The 15,726-nt window shown below is 42.3% G+C and overlaps 1 protein-coding gene across 3 annotated transcripts in view; it reads left to right on the top strand.

The window, feature by feature from the left end:
• The window catches only part of DAB1 (DAB adaptor protein 1), an 896,917-nt gene extending 887,598 nt beyond the window's left edge, over nt 1-9,319 (top strand). For all 3 annotated transcript variants that reach the window (XM_062193360.1, XM_062193362.1, XM_062193361.1), the window contains one exon: nt 5,982-9,319. The gene's annotated coding sequence lies outside the window, so the exon portion shown is untranslated. The remainder of the gene's footprint in view (nt 1-5,981) is intronic.
• The last annotated feature ends 6,407 nt before the right edge of the window (nt 9,320-15,726 follow it).

Below are 15,726 nucleotides of genomic sequence, written 5' to 3'. Positions count from 1 at the left end.
TCTTCTCCCTACTAGTAAAGGTACAGTTCTTTTGATATCCCTTTGTTAGGTGGGGCCAAGTTTTCCAGAAATAAATACAATAAACATTAAATGAGTAGAAAGTGATAAGCACAATTTAGGTGGCTTCCAAGAGGCCCTGTGACATGAAATTCATTACCCCTGTACTTTGTGCCAGTGAGCTGGGGCTTGGGGAAGATATCAAGAAGAAGCCAGCACAGAAATGGGTGTCTGAGCCTTGGGCTGCTCCTCTTGCTCTAAGCCGTTTCCCACGTGACATTGGGAAAGGACCCCTCGTGCCTAGGGCCTCAATGTCTTCATGCAGAAAAGGATGGCCCTCCAGCTTTGATATTCTACAAGTGGGAAAACTTGGTAGTGAGGGGACAGTAGACTTAAAAAGGCCTGGATGCATTTGTGTGAAACTCGAATTGTACTCTATAGTGATCACCGCAGATCACCCTGGCCAGGGTGGAGATTGACTGTGAAAGCCACAAAGGAAGTTTTTAGAGGATGTTCTGTGGCTCACATGGTATATACGTTTCTCAGACCTCATCTGATTCTACATTTAAAATGGGTTCACTTCATCATTTATAAATTATACCTTAGGAAAGTCTATCTAAAATAAGAAAAATAGATAAAATCATACAGGTGGGAAGTAGATCAGAGGTTACCATAATCTGAGGTTTAGGGGAATGAGGAGTTATTGTTTGGTGGGTACAGAGTTTCTATTTGGGATGATAGAAGACTTATGGCGCTAATGATGGTGGCACAACATTGTGAATATAATTAATGCCATGGAATTATACACTTAACAGTGGTTAAGATGGCAATCTCTATTTATATATTGCCAAAATTAAATCCTAAAAAAAGGAGAGGAGAGGAGGGGAAGGGAGGGGAGGGGAGGGAGGGAGGGAGGGAGGAAGGAAGGAAGGAAGGAAGGAAGGGAGGAAGGAAGGAAGGAAGGAAGATCAAACCTAGCCATGTCCCAGGTGCTGGCTGAGTGGCCTTGGGCAAGCAAGTCACCCACCTGGGCGTACCCTTGGCTTCCTCACTATAAAACGGGGTTGGGAATTCCAAGGGTTCAGCCTCAGCTTAGCACTTAGAGGAGATCATGTGTGTGTGATCCAGGAAAGCCCTTTATAGACTGAAAATTTCTGTAAGTAGAAGCTGTTATTACTCTTAATTGTGTGAGTCTACTTGGCGGCTTCACGAGAGCACATAATTCATACTTACAGAACTCGTGGAGTAGTCTGCCAGCAGTGGGAATCTCTGCTAGCCACAGGGCCCTGCAGCCAGGTTCTCTAGATTAACTCCATTTTCATTCTGCAAAATTTCCCTGGGCTGATCCAGTGCCATTATTATATTTCATAACTGAGAGCCCTGGTGCACCTGTAGCTATGTATTATGAAAAAGACATTTGGAAAGACACTTACAGGTGATCATTGGCCCTAAAACCATACTCCATAAAGGCAGGATAAAAACCACACTCGCAGAACAAAGGGACCTAACCTTTCTGAGGTTATGTCCTATGGGCCAGCCTCTGTGCTAGACAAGCAACATATTTTCTCCTTCCATCCTCCCTCACTCAGCTCACTATTTCCTACATTTCTCTATCCTGGCTTCAGTCTCCATCCTTCCTGCCTTCTATAAGAATTTTTAAAATACTCTAGTGTTATCCCACTCCAGAGATAAAGCCTGCTTTTGACCACTCCCCAAAACATATTAGCACATACGCCCAAACCCTGTGGTAAGTGCTTTCCATCACCCTCCTAGGGAGATACTCCAGAGGCCCCTGTCTGCAAGGAGGAGGAAGCCTAACTTGCTCAACTGCACGTGTGTGCTGATGGTCTGCAGTTGTGGAGTGTGGGCAGCAGGAACACTAGCCTCGTCTGCCTGGCTTCAGACCCCATGCTATCACCCCTTGACTGGGCCTCTGAGAAAACAGAGTGTTCAGTACACATGAAAGGCTAGAGGGTTGATTGCATTTTTGTTGGTACAGTGTAGTTTCCACCTATTTTGTGTCCTCTAAAAATAAAGATCAGAACCACTAGATGAGCTTTAAGTTCCAAAGTATTTGCCAAGTCTCATTAAGAAGACAACCATTCCTTCACTCATTCATACCCTCATATTTCACATTGTTAGCAGGTGCACCTTGTGTGTGCTGAACTGTGGCTCAGCATTTGGGATGCTAACATGCAAGTTGCTCAGGGTAGAACATACCAAGAGAGGCCATGATGGGAGTGAAGACAGAGGTCTATACAAGGCAGTGCAGGTATCCAGGAGCAGAGGGTCCTCATTACCTGCAGAGTCCAGGAAGCCTTTATATTTGTGTAGGATCTGAAAGTTGGAACTGCAAATGCAGAACTAAGAAGGCCCTGAAGACAGAAGGAATGACCTAAGCAAAGTCTCAGAGATGGGAAGTTCCTGTCACGTGAGGGTGACCCTGCGGTAGGGTTTGTAGAGTGAGTGTTAGTAGATGAGGCTGGTCGTGAAGATGGAGCTGTATCAGGATGGTCTTCAGTGCAGTCCTGAGAGTTCACGTGATCCTCCAGATAAGAAGGAGCCAGGAGAGCAGCCTCAAACAGGAGACTGGCACAACAAAACCCATTTCAGAAAGATCACTCTGGCAGAGGCATAAAGATAGATTTAAATGTATATATATGATGTATGTGACCTTAAGGTAGAGCTTTGATTTATTTTTTAGAGTGGTATTTGTTAGCTCTAATGGACTCTGAGACTAATGGGATTTGTGAGCCCAGCTAAGGAGTTCTGACCTTACCCTGTAGGTGATGGGGAGACTTTGAGGGATTTGAAATGGGGCAAAGATGTGATAGAACCTACCAGAAGAAAGCAAACAAAAGACAAACACCAACAGCAGCCTGTTATGTTAATATGCGATTGCGTTTAGACCTCTTGGAATATTGAAAATGGCTTGAAGATCCCATCATGACCTTGGCAGAAGCCAGGTCGGAAATTTCTGGATCAGACCATTTCTTAGCTCCCCTCCAGCTCTGACAGTCTTTAAGATTCTGTAACAAGGAAGGTAAAGCTATTGCCAAAACATATAATGCATCACAGTGTCAGACTTTGGGATTATCTGCTGCTTGGGGCTTTCCACACCACTGCTCCCCTTCATTAGTGGGGATAATTGAGAGTTGACTGCAGTCGTTACTGCCGTTGTGATGGGTATTTGAGGCTAAATTCCGGCAAGCAGGAGATGTGTGAATATTTATCTCAGCTGCAGAAAGTTAATGCAGTGTGGCATTAATTACCCTGTCTGAGCCTGCTGTCGTCTTCTGTTTTTAGGTGTCATTCTCACTTGGATAAATTAGTTTCCAAAATTAGAATAGAGCAAATTGGGGGTAAGATCAAGAAAGCCTGACTTCGGAGGGCATCCAAAAAGAAGATTCAGCTGAGAAAGTCTGCCCAGGAAGCATTAAGATGCACCCTTGAAGCTCAGCACAAGTGAATGATAATGCTTCTTCCCAGGGGTTGTAAAGAAACAGGGTTAGCCATACTGCAGGTATTTGTGACAGTTCAAGATATTGGCAGGGAACAGATGAGAGGCTCTCAAATCATCCTGCTCTCCATTTTTCTCAGTTTGATTCCAAGAGGAATTGATGTGTATTTAGGACAAGGGGCTAAAACTAAAGAAACTGGGAGCTACATCATTGCCATTCATTCATTCAGCAGATCCTCACTGAGCACCCACTGGGCTGGGTTACTGTGTGCAGAATGTCAGGAGGAGCTGGCAAGTGGGAACCCAGGGATCTGATGGGGAACAGTAGGCTTCCATGTTCTCTGTCATCCATTATTTGGAAGAATTGCAAATATGTCCAAGGTCAAGGTCAATGTGAAGACTATAGTAGGGAGCATGGAGAGACAAATCGGCGCTCGGTTTTCTCACAGAACAGGGTGCCTTGGATGGGCAAGGGAGTTCCTTCCCCCTGGAGGAATAGACACATGAGGAGGTTGAGAGAAAACACCCCAGGTCTGATGGCAGGAGTCCTGGGCTCTACTGTTGGCATGGTTACAAAGGAACCACGGGTGACTCTGGGGCAGTTAAAGCTGTCTTTGGGATGGGGGTGGACATTCTTATTTACAAAATAATGACCTTGGACAAGGTTATCTTCCAGGCCATTCCCACTTTACTGTACAAAGCAGGCAGTACGATACATTACACACAGGAGACCACACAGTGACCTTGAGATCATAGAATCTCTCTGAGCTTCAGTTTTTACCTTCACAGTGAGTATGGGAACAAAAAAATGCCACTCCTACAACTCTTACTCAGATGCAATAAGACATGAAGTCACTTTGTAAATTCTGAAACACTCTATAGATAGATGAGAAGATTGGCCCCTCCCCTCTCCCCCTCCTCCCTCCTCCCCCTCGCCCTCCCTCATCTCTCCCTCCCCCCTCCCTCTCTTCCCCTCCCCCCCTCCCCCACCAACAGACACACACCAAAGGCAGTTGTTGCAGTAGACTAGAGAATGCACTGAACTCTATTTTCAGGTCTCTTATCCAAACTTACTGTGTGACCATGGGAAAATTATTTAACTTCTCTGTTCTTGATTTTTTATTTGCAAAAGAGAGAAATATTTGCCTTACAAGGCTCTTGTGATGAGTTAAAGAAACTGTGTATTTGAAAGCTATTAAGGCACCAGACACATACCAAAGGATCACAGAATACCAGTTGATTCCAAAGATTCAAGAAAATAAGCAAACTGCTCTCATGGCAGGATACAAGTCAAGACATAAAATATGGCAGACTTAAGATCATTGTGCCTGTTAAATTCCGGCACAGACATCTAAGAGTAAGATCATAAAAGGGCCCAAACATGCCTAAGACCAGAATATGGCCTGATGGACTTGGCCAGTGCTCACTGGGCCATCTCAACACCAGTGAAGTCTGAAGTGGTTTAAATAAGGCCAATCACTGCTTCCTACCTGTATGCAGGCAGAAGGTTTGCTGTGTCAGACTAGTGTGTGCATCTCAAGACAGCCCCACCGGAGCAGGCAAGTGACTGGCCAACCGTGAAACAGCTGATTGAATGGGAACGAGTCCCAGCATTCTTAATTAAGAGCTAACGGCACATTTGCCATTTCTCTTGCTCATCAGTTCACCTAGGCACTACTGCTGTGGGAACCAAAGAGCAATTTGAACTAGAACTGCAGTGGTCTGGAGTGGACAGAGGAATATGCAAACCTGTTAGATACATATTCCCCTGACAAATTTTCTGAAGACCAGTTGGCACCAAGCATTGTGTTAAGATGTTTTACATGGGTTATCCCCAATTCTCTCAAGAACCCTGCAGAATAAATAGTATTCTTCCCATTTTCTGGTTGGTAAAATTAAGGCTTAGAAAGGTTAATTACTTTGCACATATCACTCAGCTTGCACAGCGCTCTAAACCAGGCTTTTGCTAACAGGGAGATCAGTCCCAGCCTGAAACTCAAGGACAGAACTGGGTGGGTATGGTTGTCTCTTACATCTGTGGGGTATTGACTTCAGCACCCCAAGAATGCTAAAAATCCATGAATGCTTAAATCCCTTATATCCAACACTATCTTATCTGAATATAACCTAACACAGCCTCCCATAAGCTTTGAGTCATCTCTAGATGATGTGTATTGCCTAATCGAGTATGCTGTGTAAACAATTGTTAGACTGCATCATTGTAGAAATCATGGTAAGGAAAACAAAAGCCTCTACCTGTTCAGTCCAGATGTAGTGCTTTAAAAATATTTTCAGTCAGTCACTGCCTGGTTGAATCCGACGATAGAAAATCCACAGATAAGGGAGGCTGCGTGCATTTCTTTTTGAGGGTGAAAAATGTTGCCAAAACAACACATACCATGATTATTCCAAACAAAACCTGTGTCGTGCATCAGGAACGGTCGCCTTCCCATTTGTTTCCCAAAATATCCCAGAACATCTCAACTGGAACAGGGCAGGTCTCACTTTGTCCCTCCATCCACAGGCACGGGAGCAGCTCTATGGGCAGATCCACAGACCTGAGAAATAGCATTGACGCACGCTCGCGGTGGGTACTTCGAGACTGGCATGGAAATCAGCATCGCAACATGCTCTCTTGGATTCTTTCCCCTCGCCTCATCCCACAAAGGAATTCACGATGGCCCACTGGACCTTGTTCAGAAGAGGGAACTCAGCGTTTTGGGCAACCAATGGCAGATATTTGTGGCAGCACAAAAAAATTAACAAAACCCACAAAAATATAAAAAAACACACCCAACATTAAATCACAACTCAAGCAAATGCTTACCTGACAAAGATTCTGAGCTCTCTTAGCTGGTTTTTGCTGGCTCAGTCTATGAAATCCTAATTCTTTCCTTCTTTCTCTGTTGACCACTGTAGACTGTAGAGACATCAGATTTGAAGTGACGGGCATCAGTGAGCTATACCTGGGTCATACTGACTTCTTTTAGTTAAAAACAAGGGGTCCTCTGTGACCATAATATCATCATCCATATGCCTTCCAACACAGGATTTTTTTTTTTCATCTCCGTAGGGCCGGGTCTGCCATTCCCCCACCCCCACCCCAACTGTTCATTCTTTATTACATTTGAAAATTAATGGGTGTACAAATTTTTGTATTGCTTTTGACTTTTTTTAAGATGAGGGTGAAGAAATCTAACTGGGAATTAAAACGCCTCATGTGAAATGAATTAACTTGAAATCACAAGACAAATATGTGGTTGATGATGCATTATGATCAGGAATGTGGCCAAAACAGCCCTTTCTCTATTCCTCATCCTGATGAAGAACGATGGCTTTCAGTTTGAACCTTCATCCTGGGAATAGGAAAGGACGCCGAATCCCATTTGATGACCAAGACGAAAAATGCATCTGATTTCCTAAGAAGCTCTGAACTCATAAGTACAATAAAATGATATTTTTTATTTTCCTGATACCTTGCTGCCATGATGCTATGCAGACAAGTGTCTTCTCCATGTGCCATTTTCAAAGAAAAGTCATTTGCCAAATACTTCTGGTACAATTCTGCTAATGTGGTTTTTGGATCTTACAAACCAACCTTCTCACGGAACAATGGTGACGTAACTATTCAGAATAACAAACTGACTCTGTGTCAAAATGGTTCATCTCTATCTCTTTTTGTACATCAGAAAATTCAAATGGGATTTTTATTTTATAACTTGAAAAAAAAAAAACCTTACCATTAAACTCTTGAAATATTTAAGGGAAATGGCTTTAAGGAGTTCTAATGAAAAAAATGTCAGTTTTTTTGTAAATATAAATGTTAATGAAAATGCTTTTTAATAATGCCATTACACTGTAGAGAAGGTAGCAGACTGAGTGCAAGGTGTGACAAACTTGATGGATGGGGCTCACATTCTGGATGTTGTTCTGGAGTATATGGTAGGAAGCTGGAGTTCAGGGACAGTTTGCAGGCGCTGTTGGCCAATCAGTAGCTAAGTGAGCAGGCAAGGAGCACGTGACTCCATAATCTAGCCTTTCCACGAGAGTACCACTCTATGTGTGAAACAAGAAAAAGACAATTCACACTTTGAAGGCCTGACCTTCAGAATCTCAAACTCTCTCACTTCTTCACTCCCACCTACCCCCATATAAATCACTGGACTGTTTGGACATGAAACAGAAGAGTTTAAGCCTCCTTTTTTTACATTTATGAGACAAACAAGTGCAGTGTTTGGTTTGTGTGTTTAGCACATGATTTTCATAAAGAATCTATATATTTTTGCCCTACAGATAATTGTTATACAGGTCAAATGTGTTTTCCTGATGTTCCTATGCAGTTGCAGTATGTTGAATTTAGTGGTTTAACACTAAGAAGAAAATTTTGAAGAATTGTGATTAATTGGATCTGGGGAAGGGGAGTAATTATTGCTTGGTTTTAAAATTTGAGAAGTAGCATTTACATTGATATGATTGATTTAAATGGGCCTGTATGTTTTGTTTCTCATATCAATAGACACTAGAGTGATTCGGAAGACTGACTTTAAAATGATGGTACACTTGAACAGAAAGAGAAAAGTGATCCTTCAAGGTGATTGTTAGCATTTCGTGCCCACGTTTCTACAACCAGGCCACTAGAATCCAGTTTTTTTCCAGTTAGATCAACTGACCAAATGGCCATTAGAGAATATGTGTAAATGTCCTCCTGATGGGAAAGGTCCCAAGAACCAGAAAAGCCGGAAGGGCTACTTACTGCCCTCTGTGGCTACCACCAGTAATGACTGCAGGAATGTGTGTGCATTCGGTGATTGGGTCACCCTTTCACAGGAAGGGGGAAATGGGAAAGGCATGATAACCAGGAGAGTCTTCCTGAAACAAGTTCAGTTGTGTTTGCTGGGGATTTGATAAGATAGGCAGTTCCCTTGGGGAGATGGCTGAGATTGCTGTGTTGTCCATGATTCTGATTCTATACAGTGGTGCTATCTTCTCCCTCACTATGGCTGTCTGAGTTTGTCTTGCAGTATCACACCATCATACCTACTCTTTGGGTTGCTCCTGACACATTCCGAGCAAACTGTGGCTGATGTTGCTGTTGCAGGTACTGTTTGGAGGGAACGTCATAGCAGAAGGTGACAGTTCAGTGGACTTGGCATCATTCACTGGGCACGATTGAAAACCCAACTGGCTCTGAACTCAAAGACAATGCCCACATGATCCACTAAAGTGAGAGAAATGAAGTCAAGGTTTTAAGCTGCCATTTGTATTCTCTTAGGCAGAATTCTGATTTTTTTTTCCCAAACGTTGTTTGGTGAGCCCAACACCACCATATCCAATCCCAGGAATCTGGTGGAACTTCCAAACTAGAGCTGAGGTATGCATACCAAAAGAGCATGGGGAGTCTGCACAGTTCTGGGTAGATCAGTAGAAAAATCCATGTGTACAACTGTTAATTCCTCATCCTTCACTGGCACTAAATTTGTCACTTTAAATTTTGAAACCAGGGAAACGCCACCTGTCATTCTGTCCCATCCCCCATAGCTCTTCGCTCTCTACATGCCGCAAGACTTTTTTGATAGCTCGTCCTCATCCCAGTGTCCATTGAAACCCATCATGTAATGTACTGGGCACCTTCTTTTAAAGAAAAATGTTTACTCTGTGGGTTTGGTTCATTTCAATTTCCGCGTTCTGACACATATTTTTTTAATAAAGATGAGAAAGAGAAAATGACTTGCAGTACATTTCTAGACCTACTTTAACTTTACCTCAGATGACAGTTTGTTAACATATATGGACACATTATTTTTAACTTTATGTACAACACATTCAACAGAACAGCAAAATTTTTAGAAATTTTCCATTAATTTCTGTAACACACCATGTAAAACTGTTACAAATAAACATGTTTGAGAACAACAGCTTAGCCTGGCTTTATTCTACAAGTTTCTGCCGGATGTCAGGCTACGGGGTGGAAGAGGACATGGCTTCTGTGTAGGCGTCCATCTGACCTGTTGGGGGCCTCTGCTGCTCTGGGTCTGCACTAGAGAGAGCAAGCTTCCCTGGGGAGCTTAGATGCATTCGTCCTCAGACATTGAGTTGAATTCAGAGGCCGGCTCTGCTTGGAAAAGCAGCCACAATGAGGAAGAAGAACGTTGTCAGGAAAAGCAAGCCATGTGTATTTGTGTGTTTTTACCACAGTCGGCATGAAACTCAAAATTGGGGAAGAACCCCTAGGGATGGGTGTCCTCTAAAAACCCACTCCTGAACTGCTGATTGGGAAAGTTTCATCTAGACTCTTGCGAGTTCCTCGTGGTTCATTTGAAGGCCGTCTGCTTTAAGGGACTCAAAGGTGGACCCGATTATTATCTCTGCCTTCCCCACCCAACCCCCCACATCAAAAAAGTTAAAGGTGTATTTTAACTTCTGTCTGTATTGAATAACAAAAATGTCTATGTGTGTGTGTGTGTTTATATGTATTATAAATCTGTGTGATCTTTATTTCCTTTTGTGGCTAAATCAGTTTGTCCATCCAAATTACATTTAGATCATTGAAATGGCAAATGCTACTTTTCCCTAGAAATAGTTATGTTAATAATTTCATAAACACAAGCCATCAAACTGGCCTTCTGATACAGAAGATATTAAACATGTTGTCACCAACTTTGAGAAAATGAGTGAACTAGAGCCCAGCAAAATGAATGTGGATCAGAAAGAACAACTTCCATACAGTCTGGAAATATTAAAACCCTGGGTTGAGTTTCTAACAAACATTCCAGAAGCTTTTCTTGATATCGAGCAGTAACTGTAGCTCCCACCTGTTGAACAACAAGTATTCAGCTGGTAAGTACTGTGTGCTTTGTGTGCATTGCCTCAGGTAATTTTCTAAGTAAGTTACAGGGAGTAGATACTGTTCCCAATATATGGATAAAGAAACTGAGATTCGGAGAAGTGGAATAACCCAGCTATCGAATAGTAGAGGTGAGATCTGAATCTTGAGTCTCTGTACTCATAATAGATTGTAAGTTTTTAAATTGGTATAGGGGCTGGCATTGTGGGGTAGCAGACCGGACCACCGCCTGTGTCACCAGCACCCCACATGAGTGCAGGTTCAAATGCCAGCTGCTCTCCTTTCCATCCTGCTCCCTGCTAATACACCTGGGAAAGCAGAGGAAGGAGGCCCAAGTACTTTGGCCCCTGCTACCCATGTTGGAGACCTGGAAGAAGATTCATTCATTCTCTCTCTCTCTCTGCCTTTCAAATAACTTTTTAAAGTACATGCATATGCATCGCTGTAAGTAGATTTGCATAGATTTGTTCAGCTCACTCACATGTCAACGTTGACCTTCTATGCCTCCTCTCAGACCGCTGGTCAATTGCTGGCAGTAAGTTAGATTTCTAAGCTCCTCCAATTTATAGCAAAAATAAAAATCCATTAGGTGCTATTCTCTCATGCTGCTGAGTACAGTATTACTTCTTTAATTGGCACTGTTGAAAGGGTATTGGTCTGTAGAATGAAGAAAATACCTTTTTTGCCCAACTAGCTGAAGTTTAGCTGAAACCAAGTACTGGGGGTTTACTTCATCAACCTAAATGAATCTTAAAGGAGTGACAAATTAAAAGGTGTCTCATTTAACTGCTAGGTGATGCCAAAATAGAGCAGGCAGACATAGCTGCTTTCATTTTGTGCTTGAGAGCAAACCCTTGTTGTTTTGACAGTAAATGTTTTTTTGTTTTACCCAGAATGACAGTAGGAAAAACGCCTAGAATAAAAACAGGTTTTACAGAATCAGCCTTCGAAGCTTTGAAAGCTTTAAAAGTTGTTTAAATTCAAGGGAATTGTGAGCAGTGGTGCCTGAAAGATTAGAAAAGGAGAGCGAGTCAACAGATGTAAATGGCTTTGAAGCCATTTAGTGACCAGTTCGCAGGATTTCCGTAGAATGTGAATAATCACCACCACCGCAGTGCCCTCGCCGGCTCCATGCCACTTACTTTCTAGCTGTCATTTCCAGATCCCTAGGCAAACCCTGAGAGGAGGGAAATGGGCTCCCCATTTTCCAGCTTAAGAAACAAACTCAGAACTGTCCTGAAATGGCTGTGAATGAGCAAAGATTGCACCCAAAGGCTGTGCTGGTGCCCAGGATCTGAGTCCCAAGCCGCTTCCCTCTTCCGTGGTACTTCCTTCTCACAGCGTTCCCGCAATGTCACATTGCTCGTGTACCCTCCAGAAAGTACTTTGGGCCCTTCTGGATTCAATTCCAAGTTGTGTCTATTACATTAGAAAAATCACACCATGCGTTACCCTGACGGATTCAGGACAGAAATTGATTCTTCAGTAAAATGACTGTCGTTATTTCAAAACAAAGGAGAAATCCAGTTTTACTCTCAAGAACAGTACTAGCTGTAACCCAAGCCAATGAATATTTAATTTCAAAACAGAACACTCGCCTTCTCTTTATCTTCCGAAGTACCGAGATCTAAGGGGGAGCTTTTTTTGAACAGGCGTGCCATTCATTCTTTGCCGAAGACTGTTAATGACTGCCAAGTAGAAAGTGTCTAAATATTCTTTCAGAATGGCAGCCTCTGGTGACTTGGGTCTTTAATCTTCTGAACAACCTCTTGCCACTTCTGTCACTCACTCTAGGGATGTGGGCTGGAGTGGGGAACAAGCAGGCAGGGTTGGAGATGGAATATGCAGGCCTCAGGCTGGCGTACCATCAACCGTAAAATGCCGAACTGTCCCTTCGTACTGTCCTTCCAGTCACTCTGCCATCCCTCAGCTTCCTCAAGTCTTCCTCATGGCAAATGTTAATGCAAAGCCGCCTATAAGATAAATCTGATAATTCCATACCTGGAGCATAGTAAGTTCTCAGTGCACATCATCTATTGCTAATAACAAAGGGATAGCGATCATGTATTTTAATATTTAATCCTTTCATTTTCCCCTTCATCCTGTCATGTTTACTACCCTAGCATAGTCATCCTTATCAATTTATCATGCAAAATGAAGGAGAACGTTTAACCTAGTGTTTAAGACACTGGTTTAGGATGTCTGTTTCTCACATTAGAGTACCTGGGTATGACACTTGCCTCCAGTTCCTGATTCCAGCTTCCTTCTAAGGCAGACCCCGAGAGGCATCAGTGATGACTCATGTTGTTGGACTCCTCCGCCACCCACATGGGAGACCTGAATTGGATTCCTGGTTCCTGGGTTTAGCCCAGGTCCAGACCCAGCGATGACAGTCATCTGGGGAGTAAAGCAGTAGATAGGAGCTCTTTGCGTTCTCTGTTTGTCTCCATCTCTTTCTCTCTCTGTCTCCTTCTCCCTTTCAAATAATTTTTTTAAAGTATATAGAATTGCAGTGAGTGATTATTGTCAAAGAAAGGCGAAGACATCTGCACAGACATCTTTGAATTTTTCCCCCTACTGGCGCAGTTTAAAGTAAAAATGTGCCATGGATTTATTCTATACTGAAAAGTTATTGAAGATATGTTATGTGTCGGGTCCTGTGATAAGCATTGGAAATCAGACATTTTTTAAAAAGTATCAGATTCAGGACCACCCCTGCTTCAAGAAACACAAATTCTCATGGTTAAACTACAAAAGCACTTCAAAAAGTTGGTGAAAAATTAAAATTGAAAGATGAATTTATTTTGGTACAAAAATATTTTGAAATCCATGTATATGAGGAGTCTTTCAAAGCTGGTAGGAAAATAGCTGCATAGATTTTCTTTACACCAAAAAAATTTATCTTTTAATTCCATTTTCTCACCTGCATTTGAAATACCATTGTAGGTTAATAGACAAGTAAAAGGTAGCTGGATTAGTGCTGGGAAAAAGGCACTTGCTGATACTTTTGGGAGCAGTGAGAGAAAACAGTACAGAAGCATCGCTGGTTGAGCTTGGCCTTACACAATGAGAAAGGACTCATCATGAGACCATGGCAGAGGAGGGAGGAAAATAAACAGAACCAGCAAGGCCAATGGGCATGGTATGCCTGGAGTGTCTGAAAATGAGGGCTGACAGTGAGGCACTCTTTCACGTGTTACATAACAGAGAACCAATGTCTCAACTCATATTCCAAAGCTAGAATGACAGAAGTTCATAAAAAAAAAAGTAGTGCAAATCATTGCCTGAGCCTTCTAGTGCACCAGCAGAAATTCCTAAACTAAATATTAAAAAATCAAACACAGCTGTAAACCATGACTAAATAAAGTGAATTCTTGGATTGCAATGGCTGAATTAAAAGATCCATCTTAGTGGAGGCTGCAAAAGCATCTGCTAAAATTCATTATTCTCTTCCAGGAAGAAAAATGGAAATGAGAATTATATTAATAACCCCTTCCCATGATAAAGAATATCTACCTCAAAACCTTAGTCAAGATGAAACATGACTGGAGGGCATCCCCATTAAATCAGACCAAGATCAAGGCCCTCAGCTGTTACGTCTGTCATTTAACATTGTTCTGAAAATTGAGGCAATGCAGGGCACTCTACCAGAAAAAGAACCAGATGTTCAAATGTGCAGTGAAGACAATGCTACTACCACAAGTCATGTTTTCTGATAGGAAGTACCTATAAGAAGCTGGAAGTTCTCATAGGAAAATTAAGAAAGACTGTTCACCTAAAAATAAATATATGAAATTGATATTTTCCACTTTGCTATAAATAACATTTGAGAAAATGATTAGAAAATAGATTCCACTAATGATAGCACCAGCAATAAAATACCCAAGAAGAAAGTCAATCCTGAAGATGTAAGGGGTAGATGAAAAACAATAAAAGGAAAAAAATCACATCAAAGAGCATAAAGTGACTAAACAAGTTGAGAAAGGAATTTCCTTCTTTTAAAAAACTGATTTATTTATTTGAAAGGCAGAGTGACAGAGAGAGGCAGGGAAAGAGATCTTTTGTCCATTGGTTCACTCTCCAAATGGCCACGACGATCAGGATTGGGCCAGCTCAAAGCCAGTAGCAAGGAGCTCCACCCAGGTCTCCCACATGGGTGCAGAGATCTAAGTACTTGGACCAACTTCCACCATTTTCCCAGGCACGTTAATAGGGAGGTGGATTGGAAGAGGAGTAGCCAGGGTTCAAACCAGTACTCACACAGGATGCCGGCATCACAGGTGGCAGCTTAGCTCACTGTGGCACAACACTGGCCTGAGAAAGGACTTTTAACATTATGAAAATGTCAATTCCCTGTAAGATAATTTATAACAATATAGTTCCAGTCATCATGTCAATTTTATATTTTCAATCATAATCATAAGCTATCCTATTCTAGTAAACATGAAAGAAAAATCATGAGACTATTTGAGAAAAACATTTAATATCATTAGGATAAACCTACACTATCAGATCTCCAAAAGATTTAAAAATTTTGGTATAGACATAGAATGATTAGTAAAATAGAATATAAGGTACAGAAATAAGCCCAGGATATTAATGTATGTTTCATGGATTAAAATCAGTGGGGATAAAAATAGACCCTTCAATAAACAGAATTGGAATAATAAAGTAATTGGTAGGGGCAGGTATTGTGGTACAGTGGGTTAAACCACTTCTTGGAACTCCGACATCCCATATTGGAGTGCCTTGGATCTGGTCCTGCTTCTACTTCTGATCTGGATTGCTGCTAATATGTATCCTGGGACACAGCAAATGATGGCTCCAGTACTTGGGTCCCTGCCATCCCCGTGGGAGGTAGGATGGAATTCCTGGCTCCTGGCTTTTGCCTGGTCCAGCCCTAATTGTTGGTGGGTATTTGGCACATGAAACAGCAGATGAAAGCTATCTTGTGCTCTTGCTCTGCCTTTCAAATAATTAATTTTTTAATTTTTTTTGACATGCAGAGTTAGACAGAGAGAGAGACAGAGAGAAAGGTCTTCCTTTTCCGTTGGTTCACCCCCCAATGGCCGCTATGGCTGGAGCGCTGCACCAATCCGAAGCCAAGAGCTAGGTGCTTCCTCCTGGTCTCCCATGCAGGTGCAGGGCCCAAGCACTTGGACCATCCTCCACTGCCTTCCTGGGCCACAGCAGAGAGCTGGACTGGAAGAGGAGCAACTGGGACAGAATCCGGTGCCCCAACCAAGACTAGAACCTGGGGTGCCAGCGCCACAGGTGGGGGATTAGCCAAGTAAGCCGTGGCACCGGCCTCAAATAATTAAAAATAAAGTAATACATATTTTTCAAAAGGAAAATTGGTAAAGGACATAAATAATTCTTAAAGTAGAAATACAAAAAGCTCACACATAATAGCTAGAAATAGAAG

This window comes from Lepus europaeus, chromosome 5 (assembly GCF_033115175.1).
Source record: "Lepus europaeus isolate LE1 chromosome 5, mLepTim1.pri, whole genome shotgun sequence".
Lineage (NCBI taxonomy): Eukaryota > Metazoa > Chordata > Mammalia > Lagomorpha > Leporidae > Lepus > Lepus europaeus.
The sequence above is the reverse complement of the archived record's forward strand: the minus strand, read 5'-3'. Positions and strand labels throughout refer to the sequence as shown.